Here is a 15,000-nt window from a genome sequence, read left to right as displayed (position 1 = left end):
TTGCAAGTAGGAAACTGAGGAGCGGAAAAGAGTTATGATTCAAGTTTTTGTGTGGCCTGAAGTGAATGCATAAGAAGGTTACTATGTGGCGACTATTCTGATTCTAGACTGAATGTTGAAAGATAGAATTAAACAATCAAAATGCATAGACAAATATTTTGGAGAGGTAGAACCGCAAGGAAAAAGGGCTGTTTAATCACTGGTTAGAATAGACTGGGAGAGAAAAAGTCGGTATGAAGTGGCTGAACTTATTATTACTTATCTCTGCTTAAATGAGACAAGTTATGATAACTGAAGGAATATTTTCTGTTCTATGCTGAATTTTGGAAAATAAAATTGAACAATACAGATCTATAATTGAATATTTTGGGAAGGACTTATATATATAAAAAGGGGGTTTATTAAATTGCAGATTAGAATAGACGGTGAATGAAGTGATTAATACAATGATATGAAGTGACTGAATGGTGGATTATAGCATATTTCCCCCGTAGTGGGGTAGTGCCGTGATTGCACTTTACCCGATGTATTTTGGACATTACTTACGGTTCTTTGAAACGTTTTCCACCTTCTCCTACAGGTTCTTGCAACGTTTTCCACCTTCTCCTCACCGGGTTCTTTGCGCGTTTTGAACACCCTCTTTCCTAAAGGTTCTTGCAACGTTTTATTTCCACTTCTCCCTTTTACCAGGTTCTTTGAAACGTTTTCCACCTTCTCCTACAGGTTCTTTGCAGCGTTTTGCACCCTCTCCTAAAGGCTTTCGTTTGCAACGTTTTCCCACTCTCCTACAGTTTTCTTTGTTCAACCGTTTTTCCACCTTCTCCGGCCTCCACGGTTCTTTCTGTTTTTCAAACGTTTTTCCACCCCTTCCTCCTAAAGGTTTCTTTTGCAACCGTTTTGACCTTCTCCTACATGGTTCTTTTGCAAACGTTTTTTCCACCTTCTCCTGTACATGGTTTTTTTTTTTTTTTTCTTTGCAACGTTTTTGACACCCTCTTCCTAAACGGTTCAGTTTGCCAACGTTTTTCCCACCTTTCTCCTGACCAGGTTCGTTTATTGCAACGTTGTTTTCCAACCTTCTCCTAAACAGGGTCTTTCTTTTGGCCAAAAACGTTTTCCAACCTTCTCCTACAGGTTTCTTTGCAAACGGTTTTCCCCACCTTCTCCTACAGGTTCTTTTGCAACGTTTTGCAACGCCTTGTTCCATAAGGTTCTTTGCAATGAACGTTTTCCACCTTCTCCTCAGGGTTTTCTTTGGCAACGTTTTCCAAACCTTTCTCCTACAGGTTCTTTGCAACGTTTTCCACCTTCTCCTCCAAAGGTTTTCTTTGCAACCGTTTTTCCTACCTTCTCCCTATCAGGTTTCTTTGCAACGTTTTCCACGTTGTTCCTAACCAGTTCTTTGCCAAAATTTTGCATCTTCTCCTAAAGGTTTCTTTCAACGTTTTCTAACCTTCTTTGTTAAATTTTCTTTGCAACCGTTTCAACCTTCCTTCCTACAGGTTTCTTTTGCAACGTTTTCCAACCTTCTTCCTACAGGTTTCTTGAACGTTTTCCACCTTTCTTGTACAAGTTCTGTTTGCCAACGTTTTGCATTCTTCCGCCTAAAGGTTCTTTCAACGTTTTCTACCTTCTCCTAAAGGTTCTTTGCAACGTTTTCCCACTTCCTCCTTACAGGTTTCCGGTTTTGCAAAACGTTTTGCACCCTCCTCGCTAAGTTTCTTTGCCAACGTTTTCCCACCTTCTCCTAAACAGGTTCTTTTGGCAACGTTTTTCCACCTTCTCCTACGGTTCCTTTTGCAACGTTTTCCACCTTCTCCTACAGGTTTCTTTGCAACCGTTTTCCACCTTCTCCTACCAGGTTCTTTGTGCAACGTTTTTACCACCTTCTCCTACATGTCTTTGAAACGTTTTCCACCTTTGTCCTAACCGGTTTTTCCTTTGCACGTTTTGCACCCTCTCCTAAGGTTTCTTTGCAATTTTCCACCTCTCCTACAGGTTCTTTCAGCGTTTTGCAACCCCTCTCCAAAGGGTTTTTCCCCTTTGCAACGTTTTCCACCTTTCCTCCTACAGGTTCTTTGCAAACGTTTTCCACCTTTTCCTCCTACAGGTTTCTTTGCAACGTTTTTGTCCACCTTCTCCTACAGGTTCTTTGCAACGTTTTGCACCTCCTAAAGGTTCTTTGCAAAGTTTTGCACCATTCTCCTACAGGTTCTTTGCAACGTTTTTTGCACCCTTCTCCTCCAGGTTCTTTGCAATGAGTTTTCCAAACCTTATTTTCACCAAGGATTTCTTTGCAACGTTTTCCACCTTCTCCTACGGTTTTGCAAACGTTTTGCACTTCCTACTACAGGTTCTTTGAACGTTTTGCAACCTTCTCCTAAAGGTTTTCAAAGTTTCTTACCTTTTAAAGTCTTTGCAACGTTTTCCACCTTCTTCCAAGGGTTCTTTGCAACCGTTTGGCCACTTTTCCACAGGTTCTTTGCAACATTTTGCCCCTTCTCCTACAGGTTCTTTGCAGCGTCTTTCACTTTTACAGGTTCTTTGCACGTTTTCCACTTCTCATTTTTACAGGTTCTTTGTTTTTATTTTGCACGTTTTCACCCTAAATTTCTCATTTTCTTGGCACGTTTTACTCCTCTTTAACAGTTTTTTCTTTTTTGCACGTTGCAACGTTTTGCATTCTCCTATTCTTTCAACGTTTTCCCTTCTAAATTCATTTTTAGTTTTCCTTGGGCAACGTTTTTCCACCTTTCTCCTACAGGTTCTTTGCAACGTTTTCACCTTCTTTCCTTTTGCAGTTCTTTCAAGTTTTCCCCTTACTTCTTTCTACCGTTCTTTGCAACGTTCAACTTTTTTTCCTCTACAGGTTCTTTGCAACGTTTTGCACCTTCTCCTAAAGGTTCTTCAACGTTTTCTACCTTCTCCTAAAGGTTCTTTGCAACGTTTTCCACCTTCTCCTACAGGTTCTTTGCAACGTTTTGCAACCTTACTCCTAAGGTTCTCAACGTTTTCTACCTTCTCCTAAAGGTTCTTTGCAACGTTTTCCACCTTCTCCTACAGGTTCTTTGCAACGTTTTCCACCTTCTCCTACAGGTTCTTTGCAACGTTTTCCACCTTCTCCTACAGGTTCTTTGCAACGTTTTCCACCTTCTCCTACAGGTTCTTTGCAACGTTTTCCACCTTCTCCTACAGGTTCTTTGAACACGTTTCCACCTTCTCTACTTTTTACCGGTTCTTTGCAGCGTTTTGCACCCTCTCCTAAAGGTTCTTTGCAACGTTTTTTCTTTACTTCTCCTACAGGTTCTTTGCAGCGTTTTGCACCCTCTCCTAAAGGTTCTTTGCAACGTTTTCCACCTTCTCCTACAGGTTCTTTGCAACGTTTTCCACCTTCTCCTACAGGTTCTTTGCAGCGTTTTGCACCCTCTCCTAAAGGTTCTTTGCAACGTTTTCCACCTTCTCCTACAGGTTCTTTGCAACGTTTTCCACCTTCTCCTACAGGTTCTTTGCAGCGTTTTGCACCCTCTCCTAAAGGTTCTTTGCAACGTTTTCCACCTTCTCCTACAGGTTCTTTGCAACGTTTTGCACCTTCTCCTAAAGGTTCTTCAACGTTTTCTACCTTCTCCTAAAGGTTCTTTGCAACGTTTTCCACCCTCCCCTAATGGTTCTTTGCAACGTTTTCCACACTCTCCTAACAATTGTTTCAGAGAGCACTGAGAGGTTTTCCTACTGTTACACCTTTAAACCTCTTTCGCTCTCAGTTTCCCCTTCAGCGATTAATAACCTCATAGGTCCCAGTGCTTTGTATTCAACCCAAATTTTATATTCTATTCCATTCATACACAACATATCTTCACTTATATTAAACAATTATCAGAACAGAGGGATGATTCTGTCAGGAGGTTGGGTGTAAAATGCTATTGAAACCTATTAAAACAAGTGTTGAAAAGTATGAAGAATTATAAGATAAAATTCTGGTTATAATCTCATTTAAGAAGTTGGCGATGCTGGCTACTATTAAAAGTTGCAAACTTTCAGCTTTTGGGATGAAAGAGTCGTTTTATGATTATAAGTTCGCGGGGAAGTTCAAGAAATAAAGTTCACTGCTGGGAGTTAAATGAGGAAGTATATTTGGAAGGCAAAATTGAGGCTGGAGGTTGACGTTACTTATCATATATATATATATATATATCATATATATACTATATATATATATATATATATATATATATATATATATATATATATATATATATATATATATATATGTATATATATATATATATTTATATATATATATAATATATACTATATCTATATATGTATATATATATATATATATATATATAATATATATATATATATATCTATCTAGTATATATATATATATATATATATATTATAATGATATTTTAGGGAAGGCGTGTTTTAGGCATCAAATAAGCAATAAATAAAGCTGGATAATAAAAATGTTTCCTGTTTTCACCTTAACGATAACAACAGCCGATGATAAGTTACCATATATATTTTTATATTCCGTAAAAGGAAATTTGTTCCTTGAATTTCATTGCCTGTCAACCTGTGCCAAGTGTATAAATCTGCCGTAGTGTTGGGCTCTTAGCTACCAAATTCTTCTGAGAACTGTAGGCATTATAATGTAAGTCATATTTCAAGACAGCGAAACCTCTCGTCATGCAACATTTTGTAGTTGTCATTTTTATAGAGAATAATATATTGTTTTTAAAATAAGATTTTAGAAGGCTAAGCCTACATTCTAAGTAATGGTGATATTTTGTTTAGGTTTATGTTTCACCAAAACGTGATTGTAAGAATGCTTTGAAAGTAAATTCTAGCTCTGTACATCAACTAGTAAAAGAAAAAGCATACTAAATAAACACAGGCAAATCAAGTAATTCGTTCTGTTGGTGAAATTATAGTGATCTCAGAATGTGACTATTGGCGTCTATACTCAATGATGATATTGTGGTTCATGTCTCACAAAATATAGGTGAAGAAAGGTTTTAAAGGGAAATTATGCCAATATGCATCAGCATGAAGGTAATATTTGTTGACGTTCATATTCCATAAAATATAAGTGAAGGAAAGGTTTTAAAGTGAAATTATAACTATATACACCCACTAATAACAAAAGAGAATCATACATAAACGAAAGCAAATCAAATGAATCACCCGTAAAAGCACAATATAATTTAGTATCAAATTACTCGAAAGAGCACAAATTAGAATTTAGTACCAATAGCCAACATCGCCGCCTCTGGAAGGCTGTCATATGGACGGCATCCGTCGATTCCCCCTCTCCTCGTATCTCGATTTATACGTACATTTATGTTACTGGCCCTCCTCAACCACCTTGCCGAATCTCGTTTAGTCTGTATTACTGGAAGACTGTCCCATATGTTTCAGGTCGTCATAACTGTCATCTCGATTGCCAGGGGGAATTTATTTCAGACATTAGTATTCCCGAGGGAATCACATCCAGTAGGGGGTGAAATATGTAATTCATCGCTACTTACGTATATATATATTATATATATATATATATATATATATATATATATATATATATATATATATACATTATGTATATATATATATATATATATATATATTATATATATATATATATATATATAATATAAGTATATGTCTCATTAGTTGGGTGGCTACTTGGAAATCTTGGCTAAATGATAAATAATATTGCCAAGACCAAGAAGAACATTCTTTATTAAACAAGCTTTCGAGGTGTAAAACATCCTCAGGCTGAAAAATTTGGCAAGGATGAGAAATCAATGGAATTACAATGAAATTAATTTTCTTACTAAAATCTTCAGTAAAAATTTTAACATTTAAACCTACGGCATATAGAAACTAAAAAAAAATATTACAAAATTACGAAAATAAATTAGAAGTAAAACAAAATGAAAACATAAAAATAAGGTGAAATGTAAACAAACTACCACACCCAAAGTAAAATGGATAACGACCCACTTGTATATCCAGGTCAGTGAAAGGATGGTCCTGTGCTAAACTATGTTTCTTTATAGCAGAAAAAGGTGGTTTAGAAAGAGGAAACCAAGTTCTAACAGAAAGACCTCCGTGTTCCAAAATTTTTTGCCTAAGCCAGCGGGAACTGGGTCCCACGTATCGCAGACTACACTGCCAACAGGTAAATGAGGTCCATAGGAAGGGTAAGCTTCTCCCTGCAAAAGGGACATTATAGTAAAAGGGTTAGTAAAAACAAACCTGAAACTCACATGAGGAAAACTTTGCTTAAGTATTTCTTGGAACTTTTTTCGGACCATGTAGCTAGACCGGTGTACAGTGCTGCTAGTAAAGATGTACAGTACATTTAATTGCCTTTCCTTGTCATAGTAACTACATGGTCAGACAAGAAGTTACAAGAAATACTTAAGCAAAGTTTTCCTCAACTGAGTTTCAGGTTTGTTTTTACTAACACTTACTATGAGATCACTTTTGCAGGGAGAAGCTTACTCTTCTGTGGACCTTAATTCGTGTGTCTTTTACTTATTTACCTGTTGGCAGTGTAGTCTGTGATACGTGGGATCCAGTTCCCGCCGGCTTAGACAAAAATTTTTGGAACACGGAGGTCTTTCTGTTAGAACTTGGTTTCCTCTTTCTAAACCACCTTTTTTCAGCTATAAGGAAACACAGTTTAGCACAGGACCATCCTTTCACTGACCTGAATATTAGAGTACTGTTTTTATATTCAAAGAGGCTGGACCTTTTAATTTCAGAGTCGCTGGTTAAGAGGATGAAACCGGAATTGAACAAGAACTCGTCCGGTATTCAACTAGCTATATTGTGATTCCATAGTAGGTACACAGGTGGATCGGTAGCCATTTTACTCGGGTATGGGAGTGTCACCTTATTGTAATTTTTTGCGTTTGTTTTATTTTTATTTTTTTTTTTCGTAATTTTGTGATAATTGTTTTAGTTTGTACTTGTCGTTTGTTTTATGCTTTGTTAGCATGTTTACTGAAGATTTTATTAAGACAATTAATTTTATTTTTATTTCATTGATTTATCATCCTTGTCAATTTTCAGCCTGATGATGAGGTTTTATACCTCCAAAGCTCGTTTAATAAAGAATGTTCTCCTGGTCTTCCTCCTTTTTTACTCTAGATATGTAGATGACACTTTCTACTTTTTAGAGACAAAGAAAGGGCTGCAATGTTTCTCCAGTATGCTAACACAGCACATCCAATTTTCTTTTTTTACTTTTATTTAGAAAATATACATTTACAGCTTCTTACAATTTACGATATTGTATATACATTACAATCTATTTACATAAATGAAATTAGTAATTATTAAAAAAAGAATGGACATATTGCAAAGTAATTTTTTTTACATTTATCCCCATGTGCTTTAACAATATAAATCTTGTTTTACACATTCTACTTTTTATAAACGAAATCATACTTAACTCATCTGTCAAAGCCATTACTTTACAAATATACCAAATTCCTGTTATATATTCACTTATTAAAATAATTGCTGTTTTTATATTTTTTGAGTATGCTTGAAAATCCAGTTTTAAAACATTTAGAAAACTTACAGACTTTATTTTACAAACCCGGTACAGTATCTTTTTTTATCCAGTTTACAACTGTTCTCTTCAATTTACAAAAATAAACTAAATGCATATTTGTTTCAGCCTCTCCACAATTACTACACAGATAATTATCCGTTATGTTCATCATAAATAACCTATCATTTGTAACTAAGACTTCATGGATATACTTGAACAATATTTCTCTATTTATTGGAGCAATCCACTTATTAATAAAATTTTCCCCATACAACATTCCAGTTAAATAACGGATAGTTGTCTTCAATATCGGCAGAATTGAATCACCAGTCATCATGTAACAATAGATATGTTTTGATTTTAGCAAAGGATATGTCTTTATCTTTGCTATAGAATGAAATACCTTTATTTAATTGTCATAATATGGAGTGTTAAAAATTGTGGATTGCTTAAATCTGTTAAAATCAACAGGGTAAGGAAGTCTCAGCTTACAATAATATGCAGTGATTTCACATCCTATTGCTCTATTAATAATATATTTGTTAAAGCTGCTAAAAAGCATGCAATTTGCTTTCACAGTTTGATTTACAATACCACATCCTCCCTGACTCTTTAGGAGGCACATAGTTTTCTTTTTGATAGGCTGATAATTCCGATTCCACAGATATTTGAAAATACGTTTTTCTATACATCTACCAACATCAGCTGGAACTGGATACACCTGGGAAACATACCATGCATTGGGTAGTACATTTGCATTAACTAGTACATTCTTTTGGAATAAGGTTAGTCTTCGTTTATAAAGTGGCCCTAACATTTTCAAAATATTATCTTTGATTTTTTTCCAGTTCAACCGTACTGACAGTTCATAATCATTGTTATGGATTATATCTAGAATTTTAAAACTGCCCGTTTTCCTTTCTATCCCGGTTTCTGGCCAGTCAACTTTATCTTTCCATGATCCAATTCCCACCACGTATGTTTTCTTTTTGTTAAGTCACGCTCCACTTGCTTCTTCATACTCATTAATGACCCGTAAAGTTTCCTTAATACCCTTTAATATATTTACAACAAAGTGCTATCATCAGCAAAGCCGACTACGACAGTTTCTAACCGATTTGGAAAGTCTGGAGAAAAATTCTTGAACCTGAGTTTCAGCATTCTATACAACGGTTCTTGAGCTATAAAAAAAAAATTATTGATAATGGGCAACCCTGTCGAACAGACTTTCTTATAGGAAATGTGTCAGATATATGGCCATTTGTGGATATGCAACTTTTGGCATCCTTATAAAGCATTTTAATTAAGTTTACAAAATCTAAAGAAAATCCAAGTTTGGACAGGTTAATCCTGTCGAATGCTTTGTACCAATCTAGGTTTGTTAGGGCAGCTGGCTTGTTCTCATTATTCAAGTAGTATATTATAACCCTTTACAAAGTGATACAATTATTTATTGACCTTCCAGGGACAGCACAGAACTGGTCCTTTGATACGAATGATGAAAGCATTGATTTTAATGTTTGCCACAACCTTTGCTATAATTTTGTAATCTGCATTTAACATAGTTATAGGTCCCCACTTATTAAGATCACACTTATCTCCATACTTTGGTACAAGCTTAATAATTCCTTTATTAGAGAGTCTTTCCGCATTTCATATTTAGTAAATGAATATCTCAGTACTTTCATAAATTTGTTTTTTATAATACTCCACACAGTTTTGTATAATTCGATAGCTAATCCGCCCATACCACGGCATTTCCCATTTTGCATTCCACATAAAGCTTTCCAAACCTCTGTCACTGTTACTTCAGCCTTCAGGGTTAAATTCATGTCCATCATCTATGACAGCGTTCATAGTTTCAAGACATTTATATTTTAATTCAGAATCAACAGCTTCATCTTTGCATGGATTTGTATAAAATTCAAATATATTCCTTTGTATAGACTGTGTCGGATACATGTACACCCTCCTTTTCACAAAGTTTAACGATACTTGTTTTCACGTTCTTTTCTTTTCCTGTCAAATATATAGATATTTTTTCACCATTCATTCTTTCATCAGTTCTGGCTCTTATCTTAACCCCTTCACATATTTCATCCTCAATCAGATTTATTCTTTCTTTAAGTTCCTCTATTTTTTTTAAACTATTGCAGTAGCAGACTGGATCCAATAATTACTCCTCAATTCTGTTTTCAGCAAATTCAGTAACCCAAATCTCTCCTGATTAATAGTTTTTGAGACTGACGAAAGAAAGTCTAAGTTGACCTTTTGCATAATTCCGCCAATCTAAAATAGAATGAAATTGTAAATCACCTATTTTCCCTTTCAAATGGCTCCAAAAAGAACAAAGTTTTCCATTGCTATAGTGTCTTAGAATATTTGTATTCAATTTCCAGTATCCCTTGCCAATACTAATATCATTTTCCATCTTAATCTTTGCCCTAACAGAATTATGATCAGACCAACTCAGTGGTATATTTTCCGATTTAGTAACATTATTTCCCAGATCTCGGACATATATACGATCAATCCTAGAACCATAGTTATGCCTAATATACGTATACTCTATCAAACGATTTATTAAGAGCCACACATCTCTAAGCTGCAAATAATATTTCAACTTTTGAAGAGTTTCTTAACTAATATGGTTATCATAGTTAGAACAATCTCTCTTATTTGTTATACTGTTCCAGTCTCCCCCTATGATCACAATTCGTAAATTGTTTCTCAAGTAATACAGCATAACATTGAGGAACAGTTCCTCTCTTTCCTTTTTCTTATTTGTCCCAGAAGGGGCATATACATTTATCAATCGGAAATCTGTTTCTTTATAGGTACATTTTACACTGATTATTTGACCCTTTTCATCCATCTCATGATTCAAAACCTTCACTCTTGACTTTATATTGAAAAGGATAGCTGTGCCTCCCTTCAATTAAGAAAGTTGGATTCAGTATGATGTCGCAATGCTTTTCAACATACTCAAGTTGCAATATTTCTTTGGCATTATGTTCTTGCACAAATATTACATCCAAATGATAAAGATACATAAAATCAATCAATTTAATTTGCTTATGACCCATACATAGACCATTAACATTAATAGTGGCTAAATTTAGGTAAGTGAAGGCGCCAAATATAAGAAGGAATCTCTTCATTATTCCTCTAATTTAAAACGTTTATTCGCAGGCAATTGACTTGTCTCATCTTCAAAACTACTTTTGGGTATCAACCATGTTCGGCTCGGAGAGTACCCCACTATCCTTGGTTAACCTCAGACAAATGCCCTTGCTTGGTTCGTCATTAACGGTAGCTTACCACATTCCGTCTTCACTCATGTTTACAAAATTTAAAACACTGTCTATTGCATGTTCTTCGTCATATTCTATGTTACTTCCTTCCTTTGCTTCATGTTCCTGAATTTCACTTTCCACTCCATCGATTGGCTCCTCTTCATTTTGTACTTGACATAATTGAAAGTCCATTTTCTTTTCGATGTCAGCCTCATCAGCGTGGATTTCTGCTTCAATTATCGAAATAATGAATCCTACGTCACTCGTTTCCACTTCGTTCATTTGTTCATCTTCAGTTCTTGTTTCAATAGACTTTCTCGCGCTTTCATCAATTTGTAAGTCTGAATGAACGTTTCCTACGACTCATTCCTCTCGCTCTCTCGCTCTACGTTCGTGCTCTTCGTCCCCTCCATTATTGTTCACATTGAATGAATTCTTTTCATTCCTTTGTATTTCAGGAAAATCACCCTCACTAAAAATGTAATTTCTCCCAGTTAGATTTATATTGCAGTCCTTCACAAAATGACCCTCTTTGCCACATTTGTAACACGTTCTCTGTCCACTGTAAAGAAAGATCAAATTGTAGCTTTAATATGAATTGATGAAGGGATATTTTCTCTAACCCTCGTCTTTGCCGTACGAATGCCACTGAGTAAACCTTCGAAAGGTCCATCTGCATTTTTGTTATGCCTTGAGTATTCTACCTTTCCTTACCTATTAGATATATCTCTTATCACTTGATCGTACATCTCGAAAGGTGCGTTCCTCATTGATACAAATGACACTTGCGAACTTAAATCTACAACTTTCACGGAGTCTGTGTCATTTATCTTGATAACCTTATCCTTAAAATTCTTCACATCTGTAACTGTATCTGTTGAGATCAGTTTTACCACAATCTTATTTAGATTTATATTCTGAACACCTTTTGTGTGACTCATTCTTAATTTCATATCCCTGAATAAAACATTACCAACCATTTCTATATCCATGTAAAAAGAAGTAAAACAGAAATTGATTATAACAATTTCAAAATACTTTCCAAGGTTCCCAGTTCTTCGCTTCGTATCTTTGAACTGGTACCAAGACTGAATAACCAAACTATCTCAGCAACTCTTTACCTGACGTGAGTTTACCCTGCCTGCATTTGTACTTATTCCAACTGGTAACGGTTTTCTACATTTCTATTTATTTTTTTCTCATATAGCTTTATTTTTTTATATCTTGGTTGTAACTTTAAGTAAGAGTCTGTTTTTATATTTATATTTCAATGTATCTGGCTTTGATAATGAGAGAGGTGTCTTGAAACGTCAGCAATTGCAAATAAAGAAATGTCGCTACTATGGATGTCTTCCTCTTCCATTGGTCATATATATATACATATATATATATATATATATATATATATATATATATATATATATATATATATATATATATATAATCATTCGAGCTACAAATGTCCTTTAATATCTAATTCGCTCTACCTCGGATTGATATATTTTCATATATGTACCGAGGGGGAAGGGGAATTTTTTAGTTGATAATAATTTCGTACCCCCATGGGATCGAACCACCGTCCAGTTGGACGGGGAACGAAATCAGGATCGGACAGTGACGCTACCGAAACGGCTATCAAGAGAGGCTAAAGGTTTATATCGACTCTGACCATTTCAAATCAACGTCGATCTCGTTGTATTTGTAATTAGAATCGATATGGGACCCCTCCACCATGCTAGCCGATTCGAGCGTTTGACCCACGGCAGCTTATTATGAATATTTTATCACATCACCGTGATTCATATAAATCATTCGAGCTACAAATGTCCTTTAATATCTAATTCGCTCTACCTCGGAATTGAATATGGGGTACGAAATTATTATCAACTAAAAAATTCCCCCTCGGGACATATATGAAAATATATCAATCCGAGGTAGAGCGAATTAGATATTAAAGGACATTTGTAGCTCGAATGATTTATATGAATCATGGTGATGTGATAAATATTCATATATATATATATTATATATATATATATATATAATATATATATATATATATATATATTATATATACGTACACGTTCCTTTGTGCGTGAAATACACAATTTTAATAACCATTATGGTGTTCGGTGAAACATGCAGTTCCCAGAGATTCTTTTTACACTGGAATTAATGCCTCTTGTTTCCATTCGATTTGCAAAAATAATTGATTTTTCATTTATTAGGCAATTAGACTGGGAAAGTTTTCTCAATGTTATGATGTGCTTTTGTTTATCTTCTTTATACTATTTATTTCTGAGTAATTAAATATTTGTGACTGAGTCATTTGAAATGCAGATGCATTGTTATAACATAGAAAAAGAAAGGGTTATATTATTGGAATGATTTAATGAACCAGATTTAATTCCGTTACTTGAATTTTGTCTCTCGGTATTGTTTTCCTAATCTCTATCTTCAAAAGAATATCCTCCCCATTTTCGTCTTTTGTAGAAGCTTTCATTGAATATTTAGGAACTATAATTGTTACCATTGTAAATCCTTTTACGCTATAAAGGTACTAAAAGAATATTATCACTGATCATACATTAATTAGATTCCATTTTCTTCCTCTTTAGATTAAAGGCTAAATATTGTAATGTATACATAAATAAATATACATATATATATATATAATATATATATATATCTATATATATATATATATATAATATATAAATATAGATATATAGATATATATATATATATATTATATATATATATATATATATAAAGATATATTATTATATATATATATATATATATATATATATCTATATATATATATCTATATATATATCATATATATATATATATATATATATATATATATATATATATATATATATATATATATATATATTGTTACGAAGTGCCAAGTATCTGGTTACCATTCATCAATATTACCTCACCAAAAGCCAGACACCTGAACCCTCATAACACGTACTAACGACTGAATACTCTAAAGGCAACAGTGATCCCTTAACTACTTACCAGTATTGCAGAAAATCAGACTAAGTTCATCAAAACAGGTGTGAGGTAATCTTGTAAGTAATTAAATTAATCAAAGGGCATCACTCCATCAACAACTTTAAAAGTCTAAGTATTTCCCTGATTTCAGAAGTCTAAGTACTTCCCTGGTTCTAAGTCACTTCAAGTAAATTGAAGGAAAGCAAATCAATTACCACTCTATGTTTCTACCTAACATAAATATAATCATAATTAAATGCAAATATACTGGTTAAAATAAAAACACATTATAAAAATTTTAAATAAAAAAAATTTATTATCAAATTCAAAATTTATAAGTGAAATTGACAATATCAGGGAAAATTATTGTTACTTGAAAACAAAGTAAAGTATAATTAATTCTTGAATCAAATTAAGTAAAATTAAATCAAAATAATTTATCACAAAATTCAAGAAAATTAATTCAATTGAAATTCAAAAGTGTTAGGCAATAATTGAAAATTTGAAATTAATTCACAAGTGCTAAATAATAATAAACTTGAAAAGAATTCTTAGTAAATGCAAATTAATTCACAAATGTTAAATTTAATTAAATGTGCAATGATTGAGCAATGAAAATAACTAAGTCAATTAAATTGTGAATGCAAATGAAAATATAAAATAAAAAGACACACTTCAATAAGAAAATGAAATAGTGCATAAACAATGGAACAAACACAAAACACAAAAAATATGCAATGTGTAAAAGTGTAAATCTTTTCACTCAAAACATTGCAACCATCAGTTTTTACCAAACCTTCATAACCACCTGTTATTAGTTATTAGTTAACCAAACCATCATAACCATTAAATATTAGTTATTAGTTAACCACAATTCCTATCCATTATTAGTTGCAACTAATAAAAATATAACACACTTTACCTTTTTGGTATACCAATTTCTTTCTTTCTTTGCTGCAGGCTTGATTCACACTTTCACAAAAACCAGGCGCCGTTACGAAACAATGTTTGTTCAGATTCCACAACAAAAAACACTAAATAATACTAAATAAACTCTAAAAAAAATCAAATATGAAATTCTAAGTTACGAGTGACCTATTTGCGTTACATTAATATAAGATC

This window comes from Macrobrachium nipponense, chromosome 39, assembly GCF_015104395.2.
Source record: "Macrobrachium nipponense isolate FS-2020 chromosome 39, ASM1510439v2, whole genome shotgun sequence".
NCBI classification, from domain to species: Eukaryota; Metazoa; Arthropoda; class Malacostraca; order Decapoda; family Palaemonidae; genus Macrobrachium; species Macrobrachium nipponense.
Note: the sequence above shows the minus strand (reverse complement) of the source record.